Source organism: Limulus polyphemus, unplaced genomic scaffold (assembly GCF_000517525.1).
Source record: "Limulus polyphemus unplaced genomic scaffold, Limulus_polyphemus-2.1.2 Scaffold2247, whole genome shotgun sequence".
NCBI classification, from domain to species: Eukaryota; Metazoa; Arthropoda; class Merostomata; order Xiphosura; family Limulidae; genus Limulus; species Limulus polyphemus.
In genome coordinates, this window is record NW_013667857.1 from 127,830 (window position 1) to 145,054 (window position 17,225).

Sequence of the window (17,225 nt, forward strand, 5' to 3'; positions counted from 1 at the left end):
TGTGGTCCACGAGTTCCTTCATAGGGACCACGTACGTGTACATCATTCACCTCCACACTCCACACTTTGTGGTCCACGAGTTCCTTCATAGGGACGACGTACGTGTACATCATTCACCTCCACACTCCACACTTTGTGGTCCACGAGTTCCTTCATAGGGACGACGTTACTGTACATCATTCACCTATACTCTCCACACTTTGTGGTCCACGAGTGCCTTCATAGGGACGACGTTACTGTATGTCGATTACATTTTATACCATATTGTATTTGTTTTTAAATTTACCATAACATGCTAAGAAATTATTGTTTAGTGTTCTGAAAAATAAAATAAACATGCCTGATGTTCATAAATCAATCACAATTATCGCTAGATCTACTGTTCCTGAACACTAGTTGTAATCAGTCTAATTTTAACTACCACGAAAACGAGCTAGAATTGTCTGTCAGTCATTAATAAACCCATTCCTCTTAGTTACAGTAACCTGGTAACTACGTTCTGTCACTTATGTCAAAGTGAACGACACACAGCTGAAGGTTTACCTACTTAACATAATTTAGCATAAAGTACTCGCGCTCCTGTCGGGGTTCAAAGGGTCCAACTTATTACTTAAGCTCCTCTGTTGTTTCCTAGTTGCTTCTATAGTTACCTCAAGGTGTGTGGGGGGTCCGTACCCGAAAAAACAAACAAACCGGTTATAACTACCTTCCGTAGTAATTGAGTTAAGTTTGGTCCAGCTAGCTAGCTAGTAAGTGTAGTAGATATGAACACAGTTTCAAACATGGCACACACACACGAGTTTCTGAGAGGAACATAAAATATGTTGCCAGATTCGTGTTCAGCGACCTTGAAAACCTACTCCTTCTAGCCTGACTCGCAATCTGAGGGTCGCGGGTTCGAATCCCCGTCCCACCAAATATGCTGGCCCTTTCAGCCGTGGGGGCTTTATACTGTGACGGCCAATCTTACTATTCGTTGATAAAGGAGCAGCCCAAGAGTTGGCGGTGGGTGGTATTAACTAGCTGCCCTCCCTCTAGTCTATCAGTACTAAATTATAGACGGCTAACGCAGATAACCCTCGTGTAGCTTTGCGAGAAATTCAAAAACAAACAAACTCTCTTTGTTTTATCTATTTAAAGTTCACAGGACTCACGCTGTTCAAATCCAACGGTCGCTTCCTCGTGATGAACAGAGCACGGATAAGCCCACTCGTTCGTGAAGGTCTACCCCAAACAAACAAGTATTCATAAAAACGAAATCAGCCACATTTAACAAGGCCCATTTCATACTCATCAAGATAACGACTATAGTTTGGGCCAATATCGGCTCTTGTCAGCCCACCAAGGACAGCGTTGGCAGCAACAAGTCGTATTTGAGGTTTGTTAAGAAAGGGATCAAATATATATATTTATGACTTGAAACACATTCAACAAAGTTGGATCGTGTGGAATATAGTTTACAATTAATCCGGAGTTAAATGTTATTCCTTCGTTAATTAAAGCTATTTCGTCATTCTCTCAGGATTACATGTTTTGCGAGAAACCAATCTCGATAACAACTTTAAATGTTATAGTTAGTCTTCTGTGTAGCGAAAGGTTGTGCTTTTCAGAGCTCGTGACTTTAATTTAAGATGTTTAGAAGCAAACAATTTTCGTGCTTTTCATTATCCCGTATCTACTGCCCATGCTCAGAAGTACGATAAAACCGTCCTTATTTGTCGTTAACATGATTTTATGGAAATATCAATAGTAGTTTTTTTTCATGTTGCGGTAAACATTACTTAACAGTGAGTCAACAGTAAGTTTCCGCACTTACAATGCTGAGATCCGTGGTTCGATTCCCCGCGGTGGACAGAACACAGACAGCTTTGTTGTGTTTGTTTGTTAAGCACAAAGCTACACAATGAGCTATCTGTGCCGTGCCCACCACGGGTATCGAAACCCGGTTTTTAGCGTTATAAGCCTTCAGACTTACGGCCAAGTCACTCTGGTGCAACTAGATAACTTACAGCCTGATAACGTACAGCCCGCTCTCTTTGAAGCAAGTTGTTATTTCATTTTCAAACTTATTTCCAAGTTTTTTGCCCCTCAGCGGCAAGTCTCTGGACTTATGACGTTAAAAATCGGGTTTAGATACTCATTGGTGGACAGAGCACAAATAGCCTATTGTATAGCTTTTTCAAGTGTTTTATTGTCGAGGTATGTATATATATATATATTCTAACTTATCATTATTTTTAATATTTTTGGATAACTTATTATGCCTCGAAAATCACAATGACGTTTGTTACTTCAATCTTCGTCTAGCCTCTAATTAGATAGTCTAATCCCTTGTACGTGAAGCTTTGTTGATTACAGTTACATCGAGAGTACTCTCAACTAATGAAATAAATTAATTATCCCAGTCTACTCACAAATAGATGTTACTCTATAAATCCTATCGTGAACTACATTGTCTGAAATGGAATTCCAATGTCAGAGTACTAGGCCTAAATGTATTTCTTATCTACTGCTATTATCAATAAAGTATTCCCGTAGCTCAGCGGCAAGTATACTGGTTGATGACGCTAAACAGTCGTATTTCGATATCCGTAGTGGGCAGAGCACAGATAGCCCATTGTGTAGCTTCGTGTTTAACAAACAAAAGTGTTTGATTCCAAAAGTTATTAATAAATGTTTGTTGTTAAGCTGTGTCCGTCACTGTTTGTTTGTGTAACACGTGCCCCTTTGTTCCTTCTTCAGCATTGTCAGAAGAGAGTGTTATCATTGTCCCACTGTTTCTTTTTTTCCAGGTCAGTGACCGATCCTCGGGACGGGAGACGGGTGGCCTTGAAGAAAATGCCTAATGTCTTCCAAAACTTAGTGTCCAGCAAACGGGTCTATAGAGAAATCAAGATGCTTTGTGTTTTCAAGCATGAAAACGTAAGTAGCAGATGGAGCTCATCATTTATATAAAGAACCACACAACCTGAAAACGTAAGTAGCAGATGGAGCTCATCATTTATATAAAGAACCACACAACCTGAAAACGTAAGTAGCAGATGGAGCTCATCATTTATATAAAGAACCACACAACCTGAAAACGTAAGTAGCAGATGGAGCTCATCATTTATATAAAGAACCACACAACCTGAAAACGTAAGTAGCAGATGGAGCTCATCGTTTATATAAAGAACCACATCACACAACCTGAAAACGTAAGTAGCAGATGGAGCTCATCATTTATATAAAGAACCACATCACACAACCTGAAAACGTAAGTAGCAGATGGAGCTCATCATTTATATAAAGAACCACACAACCTGAAAACGTAAGTAGCAGATGGAGCTCATCATTTATATAAAGAACCACACAACCTGAAAACGTAAGTAGCAGATGAAGCTCATCCTCTGTATAAAGATTCACACCACACAACCTCTCGCTATGAAAAATATTATAACCAGGAATTTCAAAATAATTCCTAATAGTCCAAACTTTAGAATAATAGCAAGTGAATTTATCTTTAAAACTGTTATTTAACTTATGGTTTCAATACTATCCTATCAATTTGTTTATTCCTAGTTTTCCAAGCTATGGAAGTTTAATTTAAACTATCTTTAACCTCTTCGTTGCTTACACTAACCTTTACCTCTATCTACACGCGGATACAGTTGCCATGGTTACGCATCTAATGCATCCCCAAAGGGTTTCCCAAGTTTTCTAGTGGTTTATATTATATGTTGTGTAGGTCACATTACAAGGTCATGTGACTATCGCATCTCTTCAGTAGGATAACGTGCCGTTACAAAAGTTTTGGATAAATTCTGATACTTCTCTAATATTGGCTGCTGTTTAGCCATAATAAACGCAAGAAAACAAACAAATCTACTAGATTTTTTACTCGTACAAAAGGTTTCCTTCCCCTATGATCGCAGTAGTGAATGTCAGAGAAACTCCGAGATTTATACCAGATAAGTTTTTAATACTTAATGTACTCTTATCAAGATGAATAATTACGTAACTGACAGAAATAGGCCTAAAAATCTCACTTAAGCGTTTTTTTTTTAGTATTACTAAAAGAAGCATGAATATGACGTCACAAAACAAAGCATTCTGCCACGAAATCATAATGTTGTTTTTAGTATTTTAATTTTGATCGTTGACTAGGGAGAGTTTTTATCGTCTCGTGATGAACACGTTCTCGGTGACTAGAATTTTCGTAAGAACGGGTGAAACAATTTGAACAATGTACAAATGCCAGCTAGAATAGAATAGTAATTTGATTCCTGTTTCAACGAAGTACTACTCGAGACACGGGATAAGCTAGTAAGTTAGCAAGTTGCGATAAAGAATGTGAAATTTGTAGAACTTTTAGTTGAAGAAATAAAGCGCTTTCACTTTTAGTGGCTTTGAGAATATAAAGTAAGAACTGCAATATTCTAACAAAATTACAGAAAATTCCACATCGTAAAATAAGCTACTGGTTTAAACTGGTCTAATGTGTGTTATGTTATGGTACCAGTTAGAACTGTTTAAACTGTTAGATTTTGATGATTAGTTTATGTGTGTATTTTTTCTTAATGTTAGAATTTGTGCTTATGCAACGCTAGAATTGTATAGCAGTGTGTAACCTAACATATGATTCTAACTGTAGACATGTATAGCAGTGTGTAAACTAACATATGATACTAACTGTAGGCATGTGTAGCAGTGTGTAAACTAACATATGGTACTAGCTGTGGGCATGTGTAGCTATGTGTAAACTAACATATGGTACTAGCTGTGGGCATGTGTAGCAGTGTGTAACCTAACATATGGTACTAGCTGTGGGCATGTGTAGCAGTGTGTAACCTAACATATGGTACTAGCTGTGGGCATGTGTAGCAGTGTGTAAACTAGAATATGGTACTAGCTGTGGGCATGTGTAGCAGTGTGTAACCTAACATATGGTACTAGCTGTGGGCATGTGTAGCAGTGTGTAACCTAACATATGATACTAGCTGTGGGCATATATAGGTGCCAATGAGTGGTCTTAGTTTATTGGAGGTTAGTTGTCAGTGATTGGTATATTAGAGATCAGGTGCCAATGAGTGGTCTTAGTTTATTGGAGGTTAGTTGTCAGTGATTGGTATATTAGAGGTCAGGTGCCAATGAGTGGCCTTAGTTTATTGGAAGTTAGTTGTCAGTGATTGGTATATTAGAGGTCAGGTGCCAATGAGTGGCCTTAGTTTATTGGAAGTTAGTTGTCAGTGATTGGTATATTAGAGGTCAGGTGCCAATGAGTGGCCTTAGTTTATTGGAGGTTAGTTGTCAGTGATTGGTATATTAGAGGTCAGGTGCCAATGAGTGGCCTTAGTTTATTGGAAGTTAGTTGTCAATGATTGGTATATTAGAGATCAGATGCCAATGAGTGGCCTTAGTTTATTGGAAGGCAGAGGAGAAATATTTATTATTAATGTAAAGGTGAACTCTGAAATTGTGATATTATTTTATTGAAATGGATTGGTGTTTTGTATGGATCGGTTATAGATTTATATCACAAGGTAAAAAGCGTGAAGTTCCATTACAAGCGTCCAAAACCTGACTAACATAGGATGTGTAATTAGGAAAACTGGTTACAGAAACAGGTTAATCAGATGTGGACAAAACTGGTTACAGAAACAGGTTAATCAGATGTGGTCAAAACTGGTAACAGAAACAGATTAATCAGATGTGGACAAAGCTGGTAACAGAAGCAGGTTAATCAGATGTGGACAAAACTGGTTACAGAAACAGGTTAATCAGACGTGGACAAAGCGGATAGTCCGATTTTCACTATCATTGGCTCTCACCAGTGCATCTGGCTGGAGCCATATTTCTTGTATTTGCCACAATAAGACAATGTCGTACTGACAGGAACAAGATATTTAAAGCTAGAGACCTGACCGGATGTGCGGTTTTATAACCTCCCTCGGAAAAGTCTGCAACACGATGATAACAAGCTTCGTTAGTGCTCTGTCATCTTTGTAGATATATCGGATTCCTAGAATTGGTGAAATCAGGCAGCTCCATCTGGTTTCCAAAATGAACTTTTCTATCGTGAATCACGCATGCCTAGTTGGATCTCGTTCAGAAGAACGTTTTTTACCGTGTTGCCCATAATGATGTTGAAGGAAATCTTAACATTTTTTTTTGTTCTCCGTGTGTTATGTATGTAATGTCCAGTTGAATTTTGTTCTGCTTATAACTTCAGTGGGCCCGGCATGGCCAGTTATTAGGGCAGGACCGGCACTAGTGAGGGGTGGGTGAGCCTCCCTGAAATGACCTTGGCCCTACCAAGCTAATGCTGCCCATTAATGTAATTTTATATGTTTCATTAAGCCTACAGTTAAGAAAGCTGAAGCCGGGTCTGATAAAACGACCCCCTTAAAGAAAAATTGGGTTTTTTTACATAATTTTTCTTTCATCAGGAATACATATAAAAGAATAAAAATAAACTATAGTAACGTGTGTTAACGTAGAAAACAGTCCATGTATAATTCTACAGTGACACGATAATGTTTGTTTTATTGTATTGTTTTAGACTTTATACAATCGTATGGTTATCCTAAGCCTAAACCGGTAGGGGCGCTATTCCTTTTCGTGTTACAAAGTGCAATGTCGAATAATAAAACGTTTTTTAACAGCAGTTAAGCTGCTCCTGTCTTTGCCAAAATGATATTTAGCTACCGATGTAGAATAGGCGTAATTGTTACTTGTACTGTTTTATACGTGTGTTTGATTATATAACGTTTCAGCGGGCTAGTTCAACATCACCAAGAGCGCTAAGCCTAACAAAGCTCGAATTGTGAGATGTTTGAATTATTTTCGTATTGCCATATAGCAGTGTTAGGCAAACTGTGGGTTGCATGTGACCCCACCCTGTAAAGATTAACTTATCACAACTTACGAAAGTGATCTGCAAGAGTTAATGCAGAGTTAATGCCGTCTGTGAATGACGACGACAGGTTATTAGTCCGCCATCTGTGAATGACGACGACAGGCTATTAGTCCGTCATCTGTGAATGATGACGACAGGTGCATTCATTCTTGGAAATTCTAACGTAAACTTGATTATTTATTTATTGTTTTGTTCTTGTCAAGCCGTTTTTTTGTCTGTCCACCTCGGGTATCGAAACCCGATTTTTAGCATTATAGCCCAATACTTACCGCTAAGCCCTCGAAGGCTTATTTTGTGAATACCGTACTTTTTAAAAACCTTAGTTGGTTGAGTTAGGCTGTTTCTAGTTGATCGCTATTGGAGGTTTAATATATTTCATATGTATAGCTCGTATTTAACCAAGTGTGTCATACTTGGTTGATGACCGGAACGGGTGGTGGTGGGGAGTCTTGCAGCCCTTGAGGACGTTTGTTCTGTTTAAAGATTACACCGAACAGGATTTTATAGAGTTCTAAAATCTCATCATCAGAACTGTTTTATGTATGTTTTGTCTTTGGATCCCAATATAAGATCACGCACACATGATTAATGAGTTCCTTTTTAAAACGCTGGGTTTTGTCCAACGGTTAGGTGCCCAAGACTGTGAATTCGAAGATTCGACCTGTTTCCACAAAAACGTTCTCCGCATTTTGGGGCTATGAATACGCTACTAGAGTGGCGGTCAAATATCATCAGACAAAAGAATACGTCAAGAGTTGGCGGTGGTTACTGTTGACTAGCTGCATTCCGTGTTCAAAAAAGCGTGGTTATGTTGTGTAGTTGACCAACCATTTACAATATAGTTCAGTGTTGTTTTGCTATACTGGTATTAGGCCCAAGTGCATTGTGGTCTTAGTTACGAGATACAAATCGCGGATTCTTTGTGCTGCACTAAAGGGCCTTGCAGTGCAGCTGGCTTCATCGCTAGAGGACAGATTCCGCCCCCTACAGGGGCAGTACGATGACCTTCACTGAACTAGATTCGTGCCAGGCAGCACGTTATTTGTGTCGTATATTTCGCACAAAAGCTCTGGCTTCTGCTTTTATAGTAGTGACAGTGAAGGTGGACTCAAAGGTTTCCCTTACAATCAGTGTTAATTACTTCTTTTTTTTTCTTTTCTGAAATGCATATTAAATAATATATTTTGAGAAACCATTGTCATTCAATTATTTTTCTTCGCCGCAGTCTCGTAAAGTCTGCATCGTAATACTATGTTTATCTGCATGATTATTTTTGTTATTCATAAGCCTGAATCCCCCGGTGGGACAGCGGTAAATCTAGGGACTTACAACGTTAAAATCCAGGGTTCGATTCTCCGTGGTCGACACATTAGGTAGTTCAATGTGGCTTTTCTCTAAAACTACCAAAGGTAGGCTTAGTCATGCTATTAAAAATCAGACTGCCTATAAACTTAGATGACACTGATTTTCGGGGTCAGTACCCGATTTTAAAGTAGTGTTCTTGCCCCCAATAGTTTCGTTTTGTGTGTGTGTTACGTATCTGTTCAAACATTATCATAATTGAATGTAAACTATAATTTCATTATTAACTCCTATTCGTTTATTTACTTTCTTGTTGTTCAAAATATGAATTTCACAGCACATTTGAATGGCTCAGAGGTAAGTTTGCGTGCTTACAACGTTAAAAACCGGGGGTTCGATATCCGTGCTGGGCACAGCATAAAGAGTCCAAAACCACACAAAGGCAGGCTTCCGATCACTCGGTGTAAGGAATTTTAAAATTTAATCTTCCCTCCCTCCCACTACGTTCCAGACTTTAATGAAAATATATGAAGTCACTTTGTTTTAGAACAAAGCCACATTGGGCTATCTGCTGTGTCCACCACGGGGAATCGAACCCCACTGGGGGACCTTAACAAATGTTTGTTTGTGTCAGAAGCAAAGCCACATTGGGCTATCTGCTGTGTCCACCACGGGGAATCGAACCCCACTGGGGGACCTTAACAAATGTTTGTTTGTGTCAGAAGCAAAGCCACATTGGCTCTCTGCTGTGTGTCCACCACGGGGAATCTAACCCCGGATTTTAGCGTTATAAATCCCTAGATTTACCGCTGCCCCACCGGGGTGACGAGGTCACTAACCACAAAATCGCAAGAGCAAGGAAACATAACCTTGTACCAGCAGGAAGAAGTCATTATGACAAACATCCATGCCGTACAATACTAAATTTCACTCTGTTGTCGTGTTTGATAAAAACAACCTGAGAAGTGGACGTTTTTTTTTTCTCTAGTTCGACATGCAAGCAATAAAAAAATTATTCATTTTACGTATACGAGTTCCTAGTTTGAAAGTTTCAATATTCAAAATAACATACTGAATTTTCTAACAACAACAACAACAAGAAGAACAATGGATAACGATTAACGAATATATTTGTGTTTCATCATATTTACTATTCTGAAAGTTTCTCATTCTACTCTTCACAGGTCTTGTCAGCGCTGGATATCCTACAGCCACCTCATATAGATTTCTTCCAAGAAATGTATCCTTTTCAAATCTCAAACTAGGAACTTTGCACGTGATGGTTGGCGCGTCTCGGTTGCCTGCGCCTACTTATATGGTGTTATACTGTGTTATATGTTGTTGTTTTTGATTTACGAACTCGTTACTGTATTTTCCATACTGATGTACTTTTAATTGTTTAATTGCATATTTTTAACAAGTTGTATATTTGTTTTTTATTTCTTCAACACCGGACCACGGTAAGGTAAAGATACCAGAATAAATTAAAATATAATGTTTAAAGTTCTAAATAACAGCGATGATTTGAGAGAAGCGTTACTACGACGTTTCTGACACTTAAGTGTATCTTTTTTTTAACACCTTTTTATTTTTGTACTTTTTTAAAGGCAGTGTTCACCATTAGATGTACTATAGCTGCTTTACTTATGACGTCACGAAAGACTAAACATACCCCGGATGTAGCGTCACACTATATACGTAGACGCAAAGCAAGAAATTGTTCTGGAGAAGAAAAACAAAAATATTGCAGTAAACCAGAGTGAAAACAATGTTATATGTGACGTGTACTACATGTGTTATATTCAGGCCGATGTAGCCTTTCGCTTAATATATGGGCATATTAGGCTGGCTTAGATATGGTACATATAGTAATAGGTTACCGTTTAGGCGCTATTTATATCACCAACGTTCTCTAACAACGACTGTAATGGTGTGAACGAGATTAAGTGAATAAATTATAATTAAGTTATTTACAAATCAGATTTTAGTTAAGAAGTAATAAAACAACATTATTTAATTTTTAGCTTTATTTATTTATTTACACTCTATTGTTGTTATTATTTTTGGGAATTAACTTTACTGTCATTCACAAGAACTGGGAAATCACCAAGCTAGTTTTAAAGTTTTAAATAGGAAATATCACGTTCAGTAAGTTAATTTCATGGATATATATATATAATTGGAGATAATTAAGTCATCTAAGGTAGCGATAGGGCTAAATTTAATTATTCTGATTTAGCACAACCATATTGGACATCGCACATAGTAATCGTTCTGGACAACTTGCGTGAATTTGTTTCAGTGTTATCAATGTTTTTCAGATGCAGCTGACACTGTTCGTGTATTTGTGAAAGGGATCACGTGACTGCGGATTGAATTTCAGGTGAAACACCTGTTGGCCTGATTCAATAGTATGCGTTAGACTTGCAGGAAAAGTTTTCTCTGTATATTTTTTACAATTCTTTTTTTTTTTAGGTCATATTACCAGATGGCGCTCGTAGTATTAAGTGAATCGTTCTCAGTTCTACATTGTTGCTATGCGACCAGAGCCAATGATGATCAGTCGATTATTGCTGATCGGTTAAGTATAACTCAACTGATTGGGTGGAAAAGTAACCACCCGCTGACGTAAGCATTTACTCTCTGTCGTCGAACCAACATATTTAATTGACTGATTTAGGACGTTTGATGTAAAAAAAAAAAGAAGCTTTATTTCTGATTCTTTTGTGGCCCGTTATCATTTTCATTGTAGTAAGAACGAAAAGGACCGACGAAAAATTAAATATTTAGGATTTCGCAATCTTTTTTCACTTAAATAAACTGTTTCGTGACAAAATTCGATCTGTCAACATGGGGAATGTCTGAAGCTTATAACCAGCTGTTACGTGACGCCTGTTAAGACGTGATCAGGTACACAGATGGCGTTACTGAATGAATATAATGCCTGATGATGACCACCAAAAAAAATGTGGCCGTAACACGTAGCATAACATCATTTTTTTTGCAGTAATAAATAATTGTAGTTTAAAAGGTGTATGACTTTTATTAATTATAAGTCACGAGCTACACGAGTAAACCAATTAATATAATTATTGTCAATTATTGTTTAGGTTGTATGTGAAATAATGTTACTTTCAAATTTTGTTTGTTTGTGTAAAGTTAAGCACAAAGCTACACAATGGGTTATCTGTGCTCTGTCCACCACGGGTATCGAAACCCCGTTTCTAGCCTTGTAAGTCTGCAGACATACATACCGCTGTGCCACTAGGGGGCTACTTTTAAACTACCCCTAGTTTGATTAATATTATTCGTTATACTGTTCAGAATAACTTTAACATTATTATGTTTACCATACTTATACAGTACATACTTTTAGACTTGGTAAGATTATTTTGTTTTCAGTTAGCTTAGTACGTGGCTATAAGATTCACTAAACTCTTATAAGCTAGTTGAACCTCGTAACTCCAGTTTGTCTGAGGGCGCTAGACTCACGGGTCGCGGGATCGAAACACATCACCGAACGTCCTCACCCTTCCAGCCGCGGAGGCATTATAATGTGACGGCCAATCCCACAATTCGTTAGTAAAAGTAGCCCAAGAGTTAGCGGTGGGGGGTATTGACTAGCTGCCTTCTCTCTCTAGTCTTTCACTTCAGCTTTGTGCGAAATTCAGCAAATAATTAAACGAATAGCTTGATAATAATTAGTTTAGTATTATTGATCTACGACGTTAAATACTGCTGCACACTTTGTTACGTAGAATTGGTTTCATTGATATATATATTATATTTCTCGCCTACAGTGTTGGCTAACTTTTACCAGAAATTATATATATAACCTCCGAAAATTTAACGGGTTGAACCATGTTTTTATGGCTCAACAACAAATATTGAGTTTTAGAAAAGTACAAGAAATCCCCCCCCCCCCCACTCCTCCTCTTCACAGTTTTATATAGATTCTGGTGTTGTGTTAGATTTAAAACATTGTTACAACGTGGCTAAGAAACTGCGTACGCCCTCTGGTAACAGGGTTTGAGGAGCAGGTGGTGGACTACAATAAAAGTGTCTGAGAAAGTTAAGAGAGAAAATACATCTACACAGTTTTTCTCGTCCTTCCAGTAATAACACGAGTGTACAAGTAGCCTGCTGTTTGCTGAAGTAAAGAAATAAATAGATCTACTAATTAACAATGAACACCATTAGAACCCCGCAGTTTCAATGATACAAAACATAAATTACTATTGTATCAGGAGTGACGTAGATAACCAACTGTATACAACTACAGGCTTCCAGCTGGGCCCTAAGATTATCCCATCTGGCAACTTTCTTTTTTTTTACTGGTAGGGATCCTACCCCTACTCCCAGGGGCACAGTGATGAATTTGTGAGCTTATAACCCCCAAAAACCAGGTTTCGATATTTCTGGTGGGCAGAGTAGCTTCGAACTTAACAACAAACAAACAAACTGTTAGGGAACACCGTCTATCGTCCACTTTCCTTCTGTTCTGTTTATAAGCTTGTCATTTCTTAAGGCCAAGTTTGATCGTAAAATACTGTACCATTTTATATTTAAAAAAAACACTGATTATGTGATACAATTTACAGAAACAGTGACTTGTGTGTATTGTTTCTCACATTTTCCTTGTCATCTTAAGACTAATTTATTCTGAATTCTTCAGAGTTAACGGTATTTGTATAGATCAGTATCAGTTATTTAAAATAAAAACTTTAAAATCGGCCTGTTTGTTGGCAGTTAAATTTTCTCTGTTAATGTGTGATAAGGTAAATTTTTCTTATTAAAAAAATCTTATTTATTTTATAATATAATTCGAATATCCTTGCGACACAAATTGACACAACAATTATAGTTTTTTGTCGATTTTCTTCGTGCCCGGTGATGCCGAGTTAATTCAGTGAAACGTTGGAATTTTTATGATTATTTATAATTCTCCTTTTGCAGTCGCTTTTATATCATGTAATTTTAGTTAACTTGTAAATAGTCGCGTGGGGCCTATATGGATGGCCTATATAGTTTAGAGAGTCAAGAGCCCTAATCACCAGGTCCTCCGACTGTGGCGTGTAGTTTAGAGAGTCAAGAGCCCTAATCACCAGGTCCTCCGACTGTGGCGTGTAGTTTAGAGAGTCAAGAGACCTAATCACCAGGTCCTCCGACTGTGGCGTGTAGTTTAGAGAGTCAGGAGACCTAATCACCAGGTCCTCCGACTGTGGCGTGTAGTTTAGAGAGTCAGGAGACCTAATCACCAGGTCCTCCGACTGTGGCGTGTAGTTTAGAGAGTCAAGAGACCTAATCACCAGGTCCTCCGACTGTGGCGTGTAGTTTAGAGAGTCAGGAGACCTAATCACCAGGTCCTCCGACTGTGGCGTGTAGTTTAGAGAGTCAAGAGACCTAATCACCAGGTCCTCCGCCTGTGGCGTGTAGTTTAGCGTGCCAGTAATGTGAATCCAAGAGTTCATGTCTTGCGCCCCACGCTTTGGAACTGTTGGTGTGCTATAAAGAGTAATAGTGAAATCTCACTATTGATTCAAACAAGATTTAGCCTAGGACTTAGAGGTGCTGTTTCCAGTCCATTAGTTCAGAATTAGAGACGGCTATGCAAACAACCAACCAAACTTTGTATTTCCAGGGTTATGTCGTTACTACTGAAGATTGAATTCCGTCTTTCAGGGTATGTGGAGACGGCTATGTTAACAAACAACCAAACTTTGTAGATCCAGTTCTTATAAAACGCGCATTTTGGCGCAATAAGTGTAAAAGCTGAACATTGAAAAATAAGCTAAAGCAGTTAACCCTAGAATTACTAAACTATTTCCACACTTTGAGGGCCTATGCTTAAAGTCTATCCATGCTCATTGTGCACTTTGTCCTTAATAAAAATAAGTTTAAATTTCTTATGTACCAAATTTCTCGTGGATTCATGAACATCGTGGGTAGATGGCCCCCTATTAACGTATACGACGTACAAAGGGTTCAGATGTTGCCCACACAAGACGATAAAAGTTGTAAACAATCCGATGAGAACCTCTTCGTTCTGTGTATAATCAAACTATATCGGATAATTCCCAGAAATCCACACGTAAAATATTATAGCCGTAATCCCTTCTCTGTTATGGATTGACACGAATAAAATGTTTTAAAAATATTATAATTGGTGAATCTCAACTTAGGCTTTTAAAGGGAAAGTTAGTCACAAGAATAAACAACAACAACAACAAAAAAAAAATCTGAAAGTTATGTGAATCGCACTTCATTTAACTTTGAAAGATAACAGCGTTTCTTAAACTGGGGTTCGCGAATCATGTCCGAAATATCATAAAAAAATGTTCAAAAAATTTTCGTAAAATTAAAATTATTTTAATTAAAACATTTAATTTTAGAATACAGCTTTTCATTTACACGGAATGTTTTTTTTTTAATATCGATAAGTTTGGGGGTCCGCGAATAAAATGTAAATTAAAAGGGGGCCTCGGGTTATTACACTTTGAAAACCGCTGTCTTATATCATAAAAAATGTGTATATCGATTATAAATAGCTGCAAATAATTACTAGAAACCGGGTTTCGATACCCGTGGTGGGCAGAGCACAGATAACCCATTGTGTAGCTTTCTGCATTATTACAAACAAGCAAATAATTAATAGTTTCGGTATCGTTCGTTAATATTGTCACTAAATATCGCTAGGACTATGTTATGTTTAGACTTAATTTGTAATCACTTGGAAGATCGAGGCAAGTTTAAAGACGTATAATTAGGTTACTAGCGTTCAGCATAAAAAAAATAATTACAATCAACACGTTAGTCGCAAAACCTGAAATTATAAGAAAGTGAAACTGGTTTACGTGTTTTTGCAACTTTTCTTTTTCTGTAGAGAAAATAAGTACAAATCAGACCGACGTACAATAGTACTAGTAGTCTTTTGATATTGGCCTTATGACATAGAAATCTTAAAAACTAGTATTGGTACCTGTGGTAACAATCTCATCTTGGTGAAAAATGTTCCCCCCTTGAAACTGGAGTAATTTCTTTCTGTAATTCAGACATACAGAAGGGAAATTTTGTATGAATTTAATGTTTGGATGGAGTTTCACAATGTAAGGTAGGAACTTGTACATTTTTATCGTCTGTGGAAAAAAAAAGGCTTACAGTTGAAGTTACAGAGCATGCGCTCTGCAAGCACGTGGTTGACTGTCTTTCTAATACAGTAATAGTGATTAATTTGTTATGGAATAATTTAAGAACGTGGATTGCTTATTTTATTTAGATAAGGATATAAAGTAAGTAAGTCTTAAATATTTTAGAAAAAAAAAGTCCATCTGCTCTCTAGCTGATAAAGTATAGTAGAATAGTTAATACTAATAGTGTTAGCAATACTAATACTAGCAATAGAATACAACCGTATAGTTCTTGAATAACAGAAGTAACTATGTTAGTCAGAGAAACTTTTAATGTTTTGTAAACTGATATTCTGTAACATTTATTTTAAATTGTGCTTGTAACAATAAAAATGTCATCCTATTTCTAGTAATTCGATTAGACCAGAGCTGTCTTCTCTCTACTCTATCAGTTCAAAATTAGGGATAGTTGGAAGACGTGGGCCTTGTGTATCTTTGCTTGAATATCTGAAACAAATAACGAACAACTATGTTGTTTCTGGATTTCCAACTGTTCCAGAATGTTGACTGTATTACATTTAAATGTATTACCCCATTTTTTTGGAGGTCTTTTTTTTGTAGAAGTGTTTGTAAACAAAATTCATCTATAACATATACTGATAAGCTAGTTTTAATAACTGAATATTGTAAATTGCCATGCAGTCCTTAACACACTATTACCAGTTATGTAATGACAGAATTAATGCAGAGTGACCTTCACAAGATAATTGTGTCACCACAGCCTCTCACCTCGGACCACGTCAAAGTCTTTCTTTATCAAATACTCAGAGGTAAGAACATTTATATATAAAAAAAAAAAAAGTTTTCAGATAGAAAACTAGGGATTAAACCTGCATAAACAACTCTTGATCTTCTAACAGAAAACAAACTTTAATGTACCATTCTGGTTGTCAAACCAGAATCTAACAATTATACTTGTATGTTTAATGAACTAATAAAACAATGTATACACACACACACACACACACACTTGGTTTGAGGATGAAATATTCTGAATGTTTTTAATATTTATAAACAACAGCATTAAATATTCTAGTTATATAAGTTCCAAAACTATCGAGGTTTATAAACCTCACACAGTCAACAGAGGATAAGAATGTGACATAGTGTACTATTTATCACTTTCTCTTGTATTTATGCATGAATTATTTTATGATTTAAATTTATAATTATTTTATGATTCATACAGAAAGTGAGGAACTAAATTTTACACATTGATTGTTAGAGAATTTTTGAGTTTTCAGCTTTTTAACGATTAAATCGTGTAGCATAGTAAATTTTAAGTATATTCTTTAAAGGACTCGCTGGAAAGTATGATAAATGAATAAAAAAAACAAACATTTATTTATGAACTTAAAACTGTTTTAAGTATACTTTGAGTATTCAAGGTTTGTTAAATATTGTTGTCGAGGAAAACGTTGATGATAATTTTTTTTTTCTACCATCTTAAAATATGAGTCTTTTTCTTGTTTTTGCACATGTATCATGATGTGGGAGGGGAGGGGGACTGTGAATATTTATATGGTAACATTCTGTTTGTGTATGAACGTGGTTTGTGATTTCCCGCAGGGCTCAAGTACCTCCATTCTGCTCATATATTACATCGAGACATAAAACCTGGAAACTTGTTAGTCAACAGCAACTGTGTTCTAAAGGTGGTACTTATATTGTTTTTAATCAGTTTTAAATGGGTTCTAAAGGTGGTACTTATATTGTTTTAATCAGTTTTAAATGGGTTCTAAAGGTGTGACTTGTTTTTAATCAGTTTTAAATGGGTTCTAAATGTGGGACTTGTTTTTAATCAGTTTTAAATGAGTTATAAAGGTGGTACTTATATT

The 17,225-nt window shown here is 36.8% G+C and overlaps 1 pseudogene; it reads left to right on the plus strand.

Annotated features, from left to right (window-relative positions):
- Positions 1–17,225, plus strand: part of LOC106466394 — a 43,350-nt pseudogene that overhangs the window by 17,414 nt on the left and 8,711 nt on the right.